Consider the following 17,121-nt stretch of genomic DNA (forward strand, 5'->3'; position numbering starts at 1 on the left):
GCCCGGGCTCTTTCCACTGAACCATGCTGCTCGGTGGAAATGACTTGCCCTAGGTCACTCAGCAGACGTGGCGGAGCCGGGATTAGATCCCAGTTCCTTCTGACTCCGAGGCCCGTGCTCTATCCACTAAGCCACGCTGCTTTTGTACTTTCCCTACCGCTTGAAACAGTGCTCTGCACACAGTAAGCACTCAACAAATACCACCGACTGACTGATTGTGGCCAGGTTCACGCAACGGATCCACCACGGGGACCAGGATTATTATCATTATTATGGTATTAAGCGCTTACTATGTGCCGAGCACCGTTCTGAGCGCTTGTGTAGATACAAGGTGATCAGGTTGTCAATCAATCAATCAATCAATCAATCGTATTTATTGAGCGCTTACTGTGTGCAGAGCACTGTACTAAGCGCTTGGGAAGTCCAAGTTGGCAACATATAGAGACGGTCCCTACCCAACAGTGGGCTCACAGTCTAGAAGAACTTGACCCACCTTGTCCCATGTGGGGCTCACAGGTTTAATCCCCATTTTCCAGATGAGGTCACTGAGGCCCAGAAAAGTTAAGCGGCTCGCCCAAGGTCACACAGCAGATGAGTGGCGGAGCTGGGATTAGAACCCACGTCCTCTCACTCCCAAGCCTGGGATCTTTCCACTGAGCCACGCTGCTCCCCCAGCATTCAGGGTGATTCAGAATTTGGAACTGCATTAAAAGCCAACACGGGGTTAGCAAATTGCGTCACACACACAGATCCCCGCTAGACTGTGAGCCCGCTTTTGGGTAGGGACCGTCTCTATATGTTGCCAGCTTGTACTTCCCAAGTGCTTAGTACGGTGCTCTGCACACAGTAAGCGCTCAATAAATACGATTGAATGAATGAATCCCTGTCCTCCCACACCATCCCATCCGGGGCGGGGAAAATGTTAAACCCAAACCCGGCGTTCTGGGTCACGGTTCTCAGGCTCCCAGTTGGGAGTGAGCGCACACATGTCTGTCATTGCGTGGCTCTGTTTAGAGTTGAGTCCAGATGAGGAGTCCATCTGGCGAAAACTTCAGCCGCTTTCTCAAGAACAAGAGTTTTCTGATTATGAAATTGGACGAGCCTCTGTGAATCCACGCCACGGTGCGCTCCGGTCACCAGAAGGCTCCCAAGCGCTTAGTCCAGTGCCCTGCACACAGTAAGCGCTCAATAAATAATAATAATGATGGTATTTATTAAGCGCTTACTATGTGCAAAGCCCTGCTCTAAGCGCTGGGGAGGTTACAGGGTAATCAGGTTGTCCCACAGTGGATTCACAGTCTTAATCCTCATTTTACAGATGAGGTAACTGAGGCCCAGAGAAGCGAAGTGACTTGCCCAAAGTCACACACTGACAAGTGGCGGAGCCGGGATTTGAACCCATGACGTCTGACTCCAAAGCCTGTGCTCTTTCCACTGAGCCACGCTGCTTCTCAAGCACCTTGGTCTTGTGGTCTGGCAGTCAGAAGGACCCGAGTTCTAATCCTAGCTCTGCCACCTGTCTGCTGTGTGACCTTGGGCAAGTCACTTCACTTCTCTGGGCCTCAGTTCCCTCATCGGTTGAATGGGGATGAAGACCGTGAGCCCTGTGTGGGACAGGGGCCGTGTCCAACCCCATTATCTCATATCTACCCCAACGCTTAGAACAGTGCCTGACACATAATAGATGCTTAACATTTATTATTAGTGGAAGCCAGTAGCTGGGGGTCTGTGGGGTCCCGGTCCCTCTCCTTCCCGCCCGGACTGTGGGTGCTTCCTCGGGGCCCCCCGCCCTTCACTTGGCCTGGCAGCCCCAGGGGAGCCAAAAGTGGAGAAACCAGAAATTCCCCCGTTGGCAGGGTGGATAAGCAAGGGTCAGCGGGTCCCGGGGTCGGCCGGGAACCGGGAATGTTCCTCATGTGCTGAAGCAGCGCGGTGCCAGCTAATGCGAGCCATCCCGGGCCCAAGCCTGATTTTGGCTTGGAAAATTCCTCCCTCGGTGGAAAAATCCTGTGTTCTCCTCCGCCTCATCAGTGACAGCATCTAGTGGGTGCAGGCCCCTGGTGCTGGACTCTGTTTTTTAAAAAATGGTATTTGTTAAGCGCTTTACTATGTGCAGGTGCTCTTCTGCTTGCCTGCTCTGTGACCTTGGGCAAATCGCTCGTCGTGAACAGGAACTTGTCTGTTTGTTGTTATATCGTCCTCTCCCAGGTGCTTCTTACAGTGCTTTGCATACAGTAAGCGCTCAATAAATACAACTGAACGAATGAATTCTCTGTGCCTCAGTTACCTCATCTGTAAACTGGGGATTTAGACTGTGAGCCCCACGTAGGACAGGGACCGTGTCCAACTCAATTTGTATAATAATAATAATAATAATAATAATAATAATGATAATGGCATTTATTAAGCGCTTACTGTGTGCCAAAGCACCGTTCTAAGCTCTGGGGAGGTTGCAAGGTGATCAGGTTGTCCCATGGGGGGCTCACGGTCTTAATCCCCATTTTACAGATGAGGGAACTGAGGCCCAAAGAAGTGAAGTGACTTGCCCAAAGTCACCCAGCTGACAAGTGGCAGAGCCGGGATTTGAATCCCTGATCTCTGACTCCAAAACCCGGGCTCTTTCCGCTGAGCCACGCTGCAACGGACTGAGTCCAGTATGGTTGGCTTGTATCTACCCCAGTGCTTAGTTCAGTGCTGGGCACATAGCGCTTAACAAATACCATAAAAAAATGAAGCAGAGTGGCTTCTTCAGCAGGTCTTACATATTTCACTCCCCGTTAATCCGTTGCAGCATCAGGCTGGCTCTTTGAATCCCAGCCCAGCCGGTTAGCGGAGAAGTTGCCTTGGGATTTAACTAATGGACTCGGGTCTGAAAGCATCCAGCCACCTCATTACTCCTCCGACTCGGACACACGGAAACAGTTCCATTAAGAGCTCCCGACGGCACTCAACGGGGCACGCGGCGACTGCGTTGGGATGGCGTTTTGTTTCCCGAGCAGGCAACTGCGTCCGTAAGCCCCGAGTCGGCCGTCCCCTCTCCTGCGCCCGGCCCGGACCAGGCCGCGTTTCCTGGAATGTCAAGTTTCCACTGAACTCAGGGGGCCCTCTCTCTCAAGGAACGGGTCCGTCACCTCCAGAAGGATTGGAGACCCGCTATCTTCCGAAGTGGCGTGCCGTAGTGGGCAGATCGTGGGCCTGGAGTCACAGACTCACGGGTTCTAGCCCCGGCCCCGCCGCGCGACCTCGGGCGAGTCACTTCACTTCTCCGGGCCTCATTACCTCAGCTGGAAAATGGGGATAGAGACTGGGAGCCCCACGTGGGACAGCGTGTCCAACTCGATTTGCTCGTATCCATCCCAGCACTTAGTACGGCGCCTGGCATGTAGTAAGCGCTTAGATGCCAGTATTATTCCCAGCATCCCCAGGAAGCTGTTTCTGCTTCTTCTTCTTCCTCCTCTGCTCTTCTTTCACCGAGGGGCCCTTCCGATGGGCATAAGGCCTGTCCACTGGGCGCCGTTACTTTGCAGAGCCAGGTTTGAACCGGAAAAGTCGGGCCTGAATCCGGCTTAGTCTCAAGAGATGGCGGCCCGGTCTTAATCATCCCCCGTGCTGACGTCGATAGACTTGTCCGGAAGGCGGATGACAATTTGCAGGGAAGCCGAAGGATTTGAGGGAATGTGGTTTTGAGAAGCAGCGTGTTGTAATGGACTTCTAGACTGTGAGCCCACTTTTGGGTAGGGACTGTCTCTATATGTTGCCAACTTGTACTTCCCAAGTGCTTAGTACAGTGCTCTGCACACAGTTAGCGCTCAATAAATACAATTGAAATACAATTGATAGACCCCAGGTCGGGGAGTTAGAAGGTTGTGGGCTCCACTTGTCTGCCGGCTGACTTCACTGCTCTGGGCCTCAGTTCCCTCATCTAAAAAATGGGAATTGAGACCGTGAACCCCCCATGGGACCGGGACCGTGTCCAACCCGATTTACTTGTATCCACCCCTGCGCTTAGTACGGTGACTTGCCGAAGGTAAGAGCTTAACAGATACCACAGTTGTTATCATTACTTTGAAACTGTATGAGAATATTTAATACCACACGCAACTGTTGAAACTGAGTGGTTGGATGTCTGGCTAGCAGCGGTGGCTCTGTTAGCCACCCCCGGCTTGTTTCTCCCCGTCAGGGACTCGTGTCAAAGAGCCCAGAGAAACCAGTCTTTGACAGTCACAGTCCGGGCAGTAGCTTGGGTTACCCATCTGGTCCGTCGGAATTGGGAAGAGTGCCGTTCGGCTGGGCGGGAGAGCGTTTTAGGGGTCTGCGCTTCCAAGAGGCTGTTGATCGCTTTCCAGTTCAGAGGGCGGTGCTTCTTGTGGAGAAGCGGGGACCCAGCCAGGCTCTTGAGAATGCCTCTTCCCCCTTAGGGGGCTAGGGAGTTTCAGCCCCAAGTCATGCTTGAAGTTCAGGGAGAGGCCATCCAGCTGGAGAGCTCGGTCTGGTCTGCGGCTCAGCAGGATGGACCCCGGGGCTAGCGACTGGGGAAGACACAAGGGCGGACAGACTCGCCCCCGGGGACAGTGGCAGCGTTTTCGATCGGGAGCGCTCCTCTAATGCTCACCTTCTCGCTCTACTTCCATCTCAACCGTCTCGCCGCCGACCCCTGGCCCACGTCCTTCCTCTGTCCTGGAACGCCCTCCCTCCTAATATCCCACAGACAATGACCCTTCCCCCTTTCAAAGCCCTGTTGAAGGCCCATTTCCTCCAAGAGGCCTTCCCTGACCAAGCTCCCCCTTTCCACTTCTCCCCTTCCCTTCTGCGTTGCCCTGACTCGCTTGTTCTTCCCAAGCTCCCAAGACTGCTCACAGTCTTGATCCCCATTTTACAGATGAGGTCACTGAGGCCCAGAGAAGTTAAGTGACTTGCCGAAAGTCACACAGCTGACAATCGGCAGAGCCGGGATTTGAACCCCTGACCTCTGACTCCAAACCCCGGACTCTTTCCGCTGAGCCACGCTGCAATGGACGGAGTCCAGTATGGTTGGCTTGTATCTACCCCAGTGCTTAGTTCAGTTAGTTTTAGTTAGTTTAGTTTTAGTTAGTTTTCTAGACTGTAAACTCCATCGTGGGCAGGGAATGAGTCTGTTCTTGGTTGTACTGTAGTCTCCCAAGCGCTCAGTACAGTGATCTGCACACTGTAAAAGCTCAATAGATACAAGAATGAATCCGGTTGGGCAGGGCTGGGCCCAGGCCCCCATAGGGTCCTTCTTGTGGGGCTGAATCTGCCCCCAAACCCTCGGCTGGCCCAACCCTTGTTTTCAATACAATCCCTGGAGTCAGCATTTGGGAATCATCTCATGGTGGAGCATGTGTGACCCTGGGCATTTGGCCCTAATTGTCAGAAAATATCTTTCCCTTTGGGGGTGAGGAGTAGGTTCCGAGGAGGGGCTCGTGAAGGGGTGGGGGATGAGGCGGGAGAAGGGGAGGATAAACAAAATATTTTGTTTACAATGCACCATAAAGATGATTCATTACAGTTTAATATTAACCAGCTCCGGGGGCCTGAAATTTATCTCACTGGGTTCTAACTAATGTTTCTCTCCAACACATGGTGTGAATCAACTGTCCTTCCAACTTGAAAGAGCTTGACAGCAGAGAGCTCCACTGACGCATCTCCTTTGTTCTTGGGAATTGTTTCCATTGTGCCTTCAAAAAGGAGGGAAATGAGAAGCTTTTGCCCATGGCTAGTTTCCTCCTCCTCCTCTTCTGCCTCAGTTGGGGGGCTGACTGTGGGTGACTCCTTCCATTTCTTGGCCCTCTTCGAGGCTGCGCATGCATTTCTCCGAGCTCACCCACTTGGTTTTATGTGACCGGAGGCCCCTGGGGAAATGGAAACCGGAAAGTCTCCCCCAGTTTCAAAGGCGGGAGCCTCCTTCTAGGCCGGGCTGTCCTCCTCAGACCGGGTAGAAGCATAATGGCTCAATGGAAAGAGTCCGGGCTTGGGAGTCAGAGGTCATGGGTTCTAATTCCGGCTCCGCCGCTTGTCAGCTGTGTGACTTTGGGCAAGTCACTTAACTTCTCTGTGCCTCAGTTACCTCATCTGTAAAATGGGAATTAAGACTGTGAGCCCCCCCTGTGGGACAACCTGATCACCTTGTAACCTCCCCAGCGCTTAGAACAGTGCTTTGCACATAGTAAGTGCAAAGAAACCCCGAGGCTTTCTACCTGTCCCGTGTGGAAACCGCTAGTGGTGGATGGGTCTCTCTTGACCCCCTCCCACACACCAACTGATTTTTCCCAAAGACCACAAAGGACAGTTACTGAGAAATGTCCCGCGTGTGTCCCCTTGAGGAATCGTTCCCGGACTAGAAGTCAGCAGATGCTATTGCTCATGCCCATTTGGGAGACGTTGGAGCACAGCCGGGAATAAGGAAGTAGTTTGGTCTCAGGGCGGTACTGGATGGATGCCGAAGATGTGTCTCTACAAAGTGAAGCGGGCCCCGTTTGCCCGGGCTGCCCTTGGCTCCGGAGGTTTGCCCCGATTTCAGATCCCTGGGCTGATTGCCACTCGGAGGACGCTGAACAGAGATTCGCCCCATCTTCACAGACTTAACACATACGCTTGTGATAGGTATCAGGATCTTAAGATTTAAAGATTCACCGACAATAATAGTAATTATGGTATTTGTTAATCGCTTGCTGTGTGCCAGGCACTGTACTTTTTCAGGCGTTTTTTCAGGTAGACTTAGGCTTGCTTCATTCATTAATTTATTGATTTAGTCATCCGTCGGAATGCGTAATAGCAGTATTTTTTTTGATATCTGCTCAGTGCTAATTATGTGCCAGGCACTGTACTAAGCACTGGGGTGGATACAAGCAAATTGGGTTGGACATTGTGCTTCCTTTTGGGAAAGACAGTTATGTAACAATTTTTTTTTTGTTATCTATTCAGTGCTTACTATGTGCCAGGCACTGTACTGGGCACTGGGGTGGATACAAGCAAATTGGTTTGGACACTGTGCCTCCTTTTGGGAAAGACAGTTATGTAAAAAATTTTTTTTTGTTACCTGTTCAGTGCTTGCTATGTGCCAGGCACTGTACTGAGCACTGGGGTGGATACAAGCAAATTGAGTTGGACACTGTGCTTCCTTTTGGGAAAGACAGTTATGTAACAATTTTTTTTTTGTTATCTATTCAGTGTTTACTATGTGCCAGGCACTGTACTGAGCACTGGGGTGGATACAAGCAAATTGGGTTGGACACTGTGCTTCCTTTTGGGAAAGACAGTTATGTAACAATTTTTTTTTTGTTATCTGTTCAGTGTTTACTATGTGCCAGGCACTGTGCTAAGCACTGGGGTGGATACAAGCAAATTAGGTTGGACACAGTCCCTGTCCCAAGCTGAAAGCTTGGTCCTTTTTCAGGTAGATTTAGGCTTGCTTCTTCATTAATTTATTAATTTAGTCACCTGTCGGAATGTTTTAATGGCTTATTCAGTCTGCCTTTCCTGTGCTTCCTTTTGGGAAAGACAATTAAGTGGCGATTTTTTTTTATGGTATCTACTCAGAGTTTACTATGTGCCAGGCACTGTACTAAGCACTGGGGTAGATAAAGATCATCAGGTCGGATACACTCCATTCATTCAGTCAGTTGTATTTATTGAGTGCATACCGTGTACAGAGCACTGTGCTAAGTGCTTGGGAGAGTACAACACAACAATAAACAGTGATATTCCCTGCCCACAATGAGTTTACCTTGCTTGTCCCACATGTGGCTCCCAATCTTAATCCCCGTTTTCCAGATGAGGTAACTGAGGCCCAGAGCAGTGAAGTGACTTGCCCAAGGTCTCCCATAGCAGACATGAGGTAGAGCTGGGATTAGAACCCAGGACCTTCCGAATCCCAGGCCCGTGCGCTTTCCACTAGGCCTCGCTGCTTCTCCTGGCGTTTCTAAACATTGGAGAATAAAGCGGTGTAGTGACACGTGTCCCGTCCCACCTTTCCTGAGTTTGTTGCGGGTTTGGCTTCTGCTCTGTGGCCTCATTTTCCCTTGGGCCCTCAACAGTATTTATCCCGGGTCGCTATCCCGGATCCTTTGGGATCCTCTCTGTCGGAGAGAAGCTCTCCAGCTCGCCCTCTAAACTGTAAGCTCATTGCAGGCAGGGAATGTGCCTGCTTATTGCTATATTGTCCTCCCCCAAGCGCTTAGGACAGTGCTGTGCCCACAGCAGATGCTCCGTAAATACGACTGAATATTGAATTTAATGGGGCAAGGCTGTGAACGTGAACAGGAAAGCCTTCATTAGAGAAGCAGCGTGGCTCAGTGGAAAGAGCCTGGGCTTTGGAGTCAGAGGTCATGGGCTCAAATCCTGGCTCCACCACTTGTCAGCTGTGTGACCTTGGGCAAGTCACTTCACTTCTCTAGGCCTCAGTTCCCTCGTCTGTAAAATGGGGATGAAGACTATGAGCCCCCCGTGGGACAACCTGATCACCTTGTAACCTCCCCAGCGCTTAGAACAGTGCTTTGCACATAGTAAGTGCTTAATAAATGCTATCATTATTATTATTATTATCAACGCCCCCAAATCGAACCTTATCCCTAAATCGTAAGTAACACTGCATTTTTGGTGTCACCGTTCAGCGCGCGCAAAAGCATGAAGAAAACTGTGAAGTGGGAAGGGTCAGTAGCACCGGAGTAACTGGAACCAGGAATGGGGGCAGGGGATAAGTGTCGGAAGGCTTCCCAGTGGCGGCGGAGATCCACTCATTCATTCAGTCGTGTTTACTGAGCGCTTACTGTGTGCAAACGGGAACATGCGACAAAGTCGTTGGAGAGAGTGGGACTGGGGTTCGGAGGCAGAGAAGAAGAAAAGGGTTGGGGGCTTTTTCTAGACCTGAGGGAGCCCACGCCATCATCAGCTTTGGGAAACAGCCTGGCGCAGTGGAGAGAGCCTGGGCCTGGGAATCTGAAGGTCATGGGTTCTAATCCTGGCTCCGCCACTTGCCTGCCGTGTGACCTAGGGTGAGTCACTTCAATTCTCTGGGCCTCAGTTACCTCATCTGTAAAACGGGGATTGAGAGCGTGAGCCCCACATGGGACAGGGATCGGGTCCGACCCAATTGGCTCGTATCCACCCCGCCACTTAGTACAGTGCCTGGCGCATAGTAGGCGCTTAACAAATACCACGATTATTATTATTAGCTGTTGGTGGCTGCGACTGTAAGCTCGTAGCGGGCAGGAAATGTGTCCGTTTATTGTTGAGTCGTCCTCTCCCAAGAGCTTAGTACAGTGCTCTGCACACAGTAAGCGCTCATTAAATACGAATGAGTGAATGAATGCTTGGTGTGTTTTCCTGTTCCTCTGAGGGCCGTTGCGGGGAGGCTTTCTGGAAGAGGGTTTCCCGAGGTTGAGGCAGGACGCTGGGGAGATGGGCTGGCAGTCTTGAAGAAGGAGATTAGTTCCCTCACTCCATTCCTGACAGTTGAGCCTTCTCACACTACATTCCTCTGGTCTGGAACGGAAAGAAGTCGATCGACTGCCTCCAAGAAACCTCGGGAGCCTGGCTGCTGTCTATTTGAAAATCCCAACTCCCGGTGTTACCAGTACAGCCGGACTCCCCGGACCAACTCTTGCCGGGAACTTGCCTTTCCCGTTGCCGGGATCCTCTCGGGAGCCGAACCGCAAGCTGTTCCCACCCTTGGGCCTGTTTTCCAAGCGGAACAGCAAAAGCCATGCGTTCGAGGGTACTGTTCCCTCAGGGATGGAATCCCGGGATTTGCCAAGAGCACTAGGAGAGCCGGCTTGGATTTGCAGCTGGCAGGCACCTCCGAGGAAGGACCTGTGAAGATCCTCTCTCCCCCGCCCCGTTCAAAGTTTTCTGGAAGGCCCATCTCCTCCAAGAGGTCTTCCCTCATTAAGCCCCCTTTCCTCTTCTCCCGCTTCCTTCCTCATAGTCCTGACTCCCTTTATTCATTCTCTGTGCCTCAATTACCTCATCTGTAAAATGGAGATTGACTGCGAGCCCCCCGTGGGACAACCTCATCACCTTGTAACCTTCCCAGCACTTAGAACAGTGTTTTGCACATAGTAAATGCTTAATAAATGTCATTATTATTATTATTATTATTATTATTATTATTATTGTTATTTATTCCCCCCTCCCGGCCCCAAGGCACGTATGTCCAGATCTGTCATTTATTTATATTAACGAGTGTCTCCCCCCTCTACACTATAAGCTCTCTGTGGGCAGAGAATGTGTCTGTTAATTGTTCTAGTGTACTCTCCCAAACGGTCAGTACAGTGCTCTGCACACAGTAAGCCTCAATAATAGGATTGAACAAATGAATGAATGAGTCTGGAACCCCTCATCCCCCTCTGACTCCCCAGGGTCACGTTGATTTGCTTGTGTTCCCCTCCACCAGTTGGTAGAGTGCCTAGCACAGAGTAAGCGCTTAACACATAGCACAATAAGGCATGAACCCGGGCTTCTGGGCTTTGGACTGGCCGGCCAGCCTTCTGAGTCAGAAGGTCATGGGTTCTAATCCCGGCTCCGCCACTTGTCTGCTGTGTGGCCTTGGGCAAGTCACTTCACTTCCCTGGGCCCCTCAGTGACCTCAACTGTAAAGTGGGAATGGAGACCGTAAGCCCCATGTGGGACAGGGACTGTGTCCAACCCGATTTGCCTGTATCCACCCCAGAACTGAGTACAGCGCCTGGCGCAGAAGAAGCGCTTAACAGATACCACAATAAGAAGACATGAACTGTGCCTCTGGGCTCTGGGCTGGCCGGCCCATCTTGAGTTTCTCATTCTGGGCTTTTGGCCTGTGAGTTGGGCTCTTCCTCTGGGAGTTAAGTTGGTGGCTCTGAGGGTTCGGAGGCTGTCTCACTCTTTCCTCCCGGCTGTTGCAGCTTGATTGTCCTTGGTTTTAATTTAATAGTCGGTAGTAAAGCAGGGAAGCAGAAGAAAGTTACCCCAGGCAGCACATTGCCATAAAAAGACCTCCACATGGAAGCAATTGTTTCACCAGGCCTTTGGGGATGGATGGCTCCCTCCCCCTTCTACCAGGGCCAACAGCACACCAAGGCTTCCTGCTTCAAAGAGGCCACTGCTGCATGTCTGTCCGGAGGGGTGTGTTCTCTTGGCCTAATAATAATGATGATGGTATTTGTTAAGCGCTTACTGTGTGACAGGCACTGTTCTAAGCGCTGGGGCAGATACAAGCAAATGGGGTTGGACACGGTCCCTGGCCCGCGTGGGACTTGCAGTCTCAAGCCCCGTTTTTACAGATGAGGGAACCAAGGCCCAGTGAAGTGCCAAGGTCACGCAGCGGACAAGCGGAGGAGCCGGAATTAGAACCCGTGACCGTCTGAGTCCCAGGTCCGGGGTTTATTAAACACGGCCTGCAGGCACCTCCACATGGGGAGGGCAGAGGGAGAGCCAGAGCCAGAGTTGGGGCCCAGTTGTCCCCAGTTTCCTACTCTCTCTCCTGCGCCCACTTCCCCCATCCCCTTTTGGGCCTCCAGCACTTCCATTCATTCAGTCGTATTTACTGAGCACTTACTGTGTATAATACCCCGTGGTATTATAATAATAATCATTACAATCCTGGCTCAGTCAAATGTATGCTGTGTGACCTTGGGCAAGTCAGTTCTCTATGCCTCAGTTACCTCATCTGTAAAAAAAAAAAAATGGAGATTAAAAATATGAGCCCAATGTGGGACAGGGACTATGTCGAACCTGTTTAACTTGTATCTATCCCAGCGCTTAGAACAGTGCTTGGCACATAGTAAGTGCTTAACAAATGCCATAATAATAATTATTATTCTTCTTGTACTACCCCAGCTCTTAAAACAGTGCTTGGCACATAAGAAACGCTTAACAAGTACCATAATAATAATGATTGTGATGATAATGATTATTGTTATTAGGCCGGAAACCCTGATAGATGGAGCAAGGCTTCACTCATTCATTCAGTTGTATTTATTGAGTGCTTACTGTGTGCCGAGCACTGTACTAAGCGCTTGGAAGAGTACAGTACAATAATATAAGTACAACAGTCATCGCCAGGGATTCTGTTACCGCTCCAAGACCAGAAACCGGGGCCCCTCCCCAACTGCTAAACCTCATGACCACCACTGAAAGCTACAAAAGTGAAATAAATCTTTGGGCGCTTCCTCAGGGCCAGGGAGGTTGGCAGCTCTGGCATTCCGGCATCGTCATGGCAGGAGCCGCGGCAGATGATGATATTTATCTGGGATTTCCTCGCTTTTCACGGCTGATTTCCTCATTGCCCATTGCTGAGAAGCATTGTGGTATAGTGAGAAGCAGCATGGCGAAATGGCTAGAGCACGGTCTTGGGAGTCGGAAGGTCATGGATTCTATTCCTGGCTCTGCCACTGGTCTGCTGGGTGACCTTGGGCAAGTCACTTCACTTCTCTGGGCCTCAGTTACTTCAGCTGGAAAATGGGGATTAAGGTTGTGAGCCCCATGTGGGGCAGGGTCTGTGTCCAACCCAATTTTGTTTATGCGGGAGAAGCAGCATGGCTCAGTGTGAAGAGCCTGGGCTTGGGAGTCAGAGGTCGTGGGTTCTAATCCTGGCTCCGCCACTCGTCAGCTCTGTGACTCTGGACGAGTCACGACTTCTCTGTGCCTCAGTTACCTCATCTGTCAAATAGGGATTAAGACTGTGAGCCCCACGTGGGATAACCTGATTACCTTGTATCTACCCCAGCGCCCAGAACAGTTCTTGGCACATGGTAAGCGCTCAACAGGTACCACAATAGTAGTAGTCTGTCAGATGTTTTGTGACAAGATGGTCATTTCTGCCTTCATATGGCTCCTCACTGGAGCCCTGCACCTTCAGCCCTGGGCAAACCGGGGTTCTCCTGCCCCCACGGTTAGTCACAATGGGGTCACGGCTAACAGGACCCCCTGCCTACGAGGGACTTTTCTTGATGGCTTGGGAGATTCCTCAGGAAGCCATCCTGGAGCGTCTGGAACGTCCCTGACTAAGCCCTCCTTTCTTCTTCTCAACTCCTTTTTACGGCACCCTGACTCAGAAATTCCCGTCTCCCAGCCCCACAACACTTACTGTCCATATCTGTCATTTATTCGATTTCTATTCATGTGTCTGTCTCCCGCCTCAAGACTAAGCTCGTTGTGGGCAGGGAATGTGTCTGTTTATTGTGGTATTGCACTCTCCCAAGTGCTTAGCAACAATAATAATAATGATGGTATTTGTGAAGCGCTTATTTTGTGCCAGTCACCGTACTAAGTGCTGGGGTGGATACAAGCAAATTGAGTTGGCCACAGTCCTGGTCCTGTGTGGGGCCCAGAGTCTCAATCCCCGTTTTACAGAGGAGGTAACTGAAGCCCAGAGAAGTGATGTGACTTGCCCACAGTCACACAGCAGAGCTGGGATTGGAACCCAAGACCTTCTCCCAGGCCTGTGCTCTAGCCACTACACCTTGCTGTTTCTCACAGTGCTCTGCACACAGTAGGCGCTCAATAAATGCGATCGGATGGACAAGCGAACACCGGTTTCTCCGGGGTTTGCGAGGAAAGATCCTTGGAGAGATAGGAGTTTGACCATCTGCGTTTGGTGGAGAGCCGGGGCCGGGGGTTCTGCGGGAGCCAGGTTTCTATTTTCAAATTTTCAGCCCCCCACAGCCCTCTCCCTGCTGGCCCAGGGGGACCCGTACCTCTCGATTTTCGGACCCTCCGAAAGGTCCCAGGCCCAAGCCGGGTGTCGAGAGGCCGTGCGGTGTGCAGCCGGACAGATAAGAGGAGACTTTAAACTCCACCTGACCTTCAGCAGGGTCTGTTTCAACATTATGCGGTAGATCTATTTTTCCATTTTATTTTTAACTTTTGGAATAAACAGAAATGCTAATGATGCTTTTATGGGGCTTAATGAGAAGAAAATGTTAGAGGACTAGAACCATGAGAGAAGTTTAAAAATATATGTCTGAAAAAAAAAAAAAGTCCAGGCTAGTTCCTGGTCTCGTTCTGGGGACTAATCAAAACCAAGAAGCGCCAGTTCCAGTTCCTTTGTTTCTTGGAAGCCTTCAGGTCCCAGACACGTATCCCCTCCCCTGCCCCCCACCTCCTCCCCGGGTAGCGTGCCACCCCAAGTTTTGGAAGGGGTCAGCCTTTGAAGCAGGTTGGAGGAGGAGGAAGCTGGCCGGGATTCCTGTGGCCAGCCCAGCATGTTTGGATGACAGCAGCAGGCTCCGAGGGCCCGATTCCTCGGCTGGCTCGAGATTCAAGCGGCTTTGAGGGGCCCATCCGAAGTGCGCCCTTGGGGGGACAGACGCCTGCTCCCAAGTCTTGTTCCAGGCTCTCCAACCTCGGGTGGCACACCCCTGCCCTCCCCATCATCCTTCCCAACCTTCCCAAGGGATGGGGAGTTGGAGATTTCTCACCCAATTGCTCAAAGAACCTGGAAAGGAGAGTTCACTCCCACAGGCCCCGGTAGGTTTGAGTGGGTTTTCCAGCCTTCCTTGGCCGTCCTCCGGTGACCAGCCTCAGGGGGTGATCTTTGGCCTGGAATGCCCTCCCTCATAGGCGACAGTTGATGACTCTCCACCCCGCTTTCAAAGCCTTATCGAAGACCCATCTCCTCCAGGAGGCCTTCCCAGCCTAAGCCCTCCTTTCCCTTTCTCCCTCTCCCTTCTGCATCTGCCTGATGCTCCCTTTATTCATCCCCTCTCCCAACCCCACAGCACTTAGGAACCTCCCTGTGATTCATGAATTTATTTCTATTAATGTCTGTCTCCCCCTCTAGATTGTAAGCTTTTCGTAGGCAGGGAACATTGATTGTTATATGGTACTCTCCCAAGAGCTTAGTAGAGTGCTTTGCACACAGTAAGCTCTCAGTAAATACGATTGAATGAATAAGGACCAGTCTTAGGGGGCGATGGGAGGGCTATGGATCCCATATCTTTTCATTCAACCCACGTATTCCATTTGCCACCAGATTCTGTAGGTTCTTCCCACAGCCCTTATGTACATCTCTGTGATTGATTAATTTATTTAATATCAATGTCGGCCTCCCCCCTCTAGACTCTAAGCTCATTTATAGGCAGAGGACGTCTTCCAACTCCACTGTACTCTCCCAAGTGCTTAGGAATAATAATGATGGTGTTTGTTAAGTGCCTACTATGTGCAGAGCACTGTTCTAAGTGCTGGTGGTGGTGGTGGGGATACAAGGTGATCAAGTTGTGGCCCACAGTCAAAGATGCAGATTTGAACTCAGAACTCTTGGGCCTTGTGGAGCCCTAAAAGGGCTGAGAATCTGTCCTGAACTGGCTGTGGGGTAAACAGGGGCTTCCCTCCTCTAGCTGGAAACTGTGGCAAGCTCGGGGGCGGGGGGGGGGGGGGGGCAGTCCTCTCACCCCACTGCACCTAAGTCATTCATTAAGTGCTTCCAATGTGCCCAGCACTGTACTAAGCACTAGGGCGGAATCAGGGTTGGACATAGTTACCGTCCCATGTGGGGCTCGCATTCTCAAGCCCAATTTTCCAGATGAGGTCACTAGGCCCAGAGAAGTGAAGTGACTTGCCCAAGGCCACACACTAGAGAAGTGGCGGAGGTGGGATTAGAACCCACGACCCCCAGGCTGACACCTGTTTTGGGCTGTCACTTCCGTACTCAGAACCGGCAAATTGTCCTAGATTCTGAGCAAATGGGCTAATTCACTAGTTCCCTCGTGAGCAGGGACTGTGTCTGCCAACTCTGGCGTATTGTACTCTCCCAAGTGCTTAATACAGTGCTCTTGCACAGTAGGCGCTCAATAAATACCATTGGCGATGGTGATGAAGGTATAGAGGGAAGTTTTGGGTAGTTTTTTCCGCAGGCCTTGTCATTTGTCCTTAGGAGAATCAGGGAGGGGAGAAAGAGGAATGCAACTTAGCGGCTAGAACACACGCCTGGGAGGTAGAGGACCAGGGTTCTAGGCCCGGATCCACCACTTGTCTGCTGCGCAACCTTGGGCAAGTCACTCGACTTCTCTGTGCCTCCTCTGTAAAATCGGGATGAAGACTGTGAGCCCCATGATGATGATGATGATGATGATGGCATTTGTTAATCAATCAATTGTATTTATTGAGCGCCTACTGTGTGCAGAGCACTGTACTAAGCGCTTGGGAAGGACATGTTGGCAATACATAGAGACGGTCCCTATCCAACAGTGGGCTCACAGTCTAGAAGACAGTCTAGAATAATAATAATAATTATTATTACTATATAACGGTGAACAGATGCATTCCCTGGCCACAAGGAGCGAGGGCAGTGTTCCCAGGGAAGCAGGCTGGATCCAGGGCGCAGGGAGCGGATGGTTTCCATGGCTTCCAGCGGCGGCGAGGCGAGGCGGGCCAGCACTAGATGGCAGCCTCTGTCTAGCTTTGCCCGTCTGCCCGGAGAACTAATTGTTGTGCCAGTCTGCAGGAGCCCGGCGACCCATTGTGCCTGTCTACAGGAGCCCGGTGACCCCAGCACCCGACGCGACCCAGGGTGCGAGCCCTGAGCCCTCCTGAGCCAGGGCCTGGCAGCAGAAGGACCCGGATTCTGATGCCGACTCCGCCACTCGCCTGCTGGGAGGCCCAGGGCGAGTCGATTCACTTCTCTGGGCCTCGGTGGCCTCATTCGCTCACGCAGTCTGCCGGCGACTCTAAACCCGATCGCCTCGACAGGCTGGGGGGTTCAGGTGTTGGCCTTCAGGTGTTTCCTTCGTCAGCTCTTGGAAGTTTAGGGGGTTCCCAGCTGGTGGTCCAAACTTGGGGCTCCCTGAAGGCACTCAATAAGTATCATTGATCAAAGAGCGGCACGATTCCAAAGCGCCGTTTGGCCTTCCCATTCAGAGGTGATCCTGTCCTCTTTCCCACTCACTCCCTTTTGCGTCACTCCCTTTATTCATCCCAGCTCCCGGCCCGCAGCATTCATTCTAGACTGTGAGCCCACTGTTGGGTAGGGACCGTCTCTATATGTTGCCAACTTGTACTTCCCAAGCGCTTAGTACAGTGCTCTGCACACAGTAAGCGCTCAATAAATACGATTGAATGAACAAATGAATTCAGTCGTATTTATTGAGCGCTTACTGTGTGCAGAGCATGTTCAAAGGTGATCCCATC

The 17,121-nt window shown here is 51.4% G+C and overlaps 1 protein-coding gene across 3 annotated transcripts in view; it reads left to right on the plus strand.

Moving 5' to 3' along the window:
* The window catches only part of EXOC6B (exocyst complex component 6B), a 388,942-nt gene that overhangs the window by 26,855 nt on the left and 344,966 nt on the right, over nt 1-17,121 (plus strand). The gene's annotated exons all lie outside the window — the stretch shown is intronic.

The sequence above is a fragment of the Tachyglossus aculeatus genome, chromosome 4 (assembly GCF_015852505.1).
Source record: "Tachyglossus aculeatus isolate mTacAcu1 chromosome 4, mTacAcu1.pri, whole genome shotgun sequence".
NCBI lineage: Eukaryota > Metazoa > Chordata > Mammalia > Monotremata > Tachyglossidae > Tachyglossus > Tachyglossus aculeatus.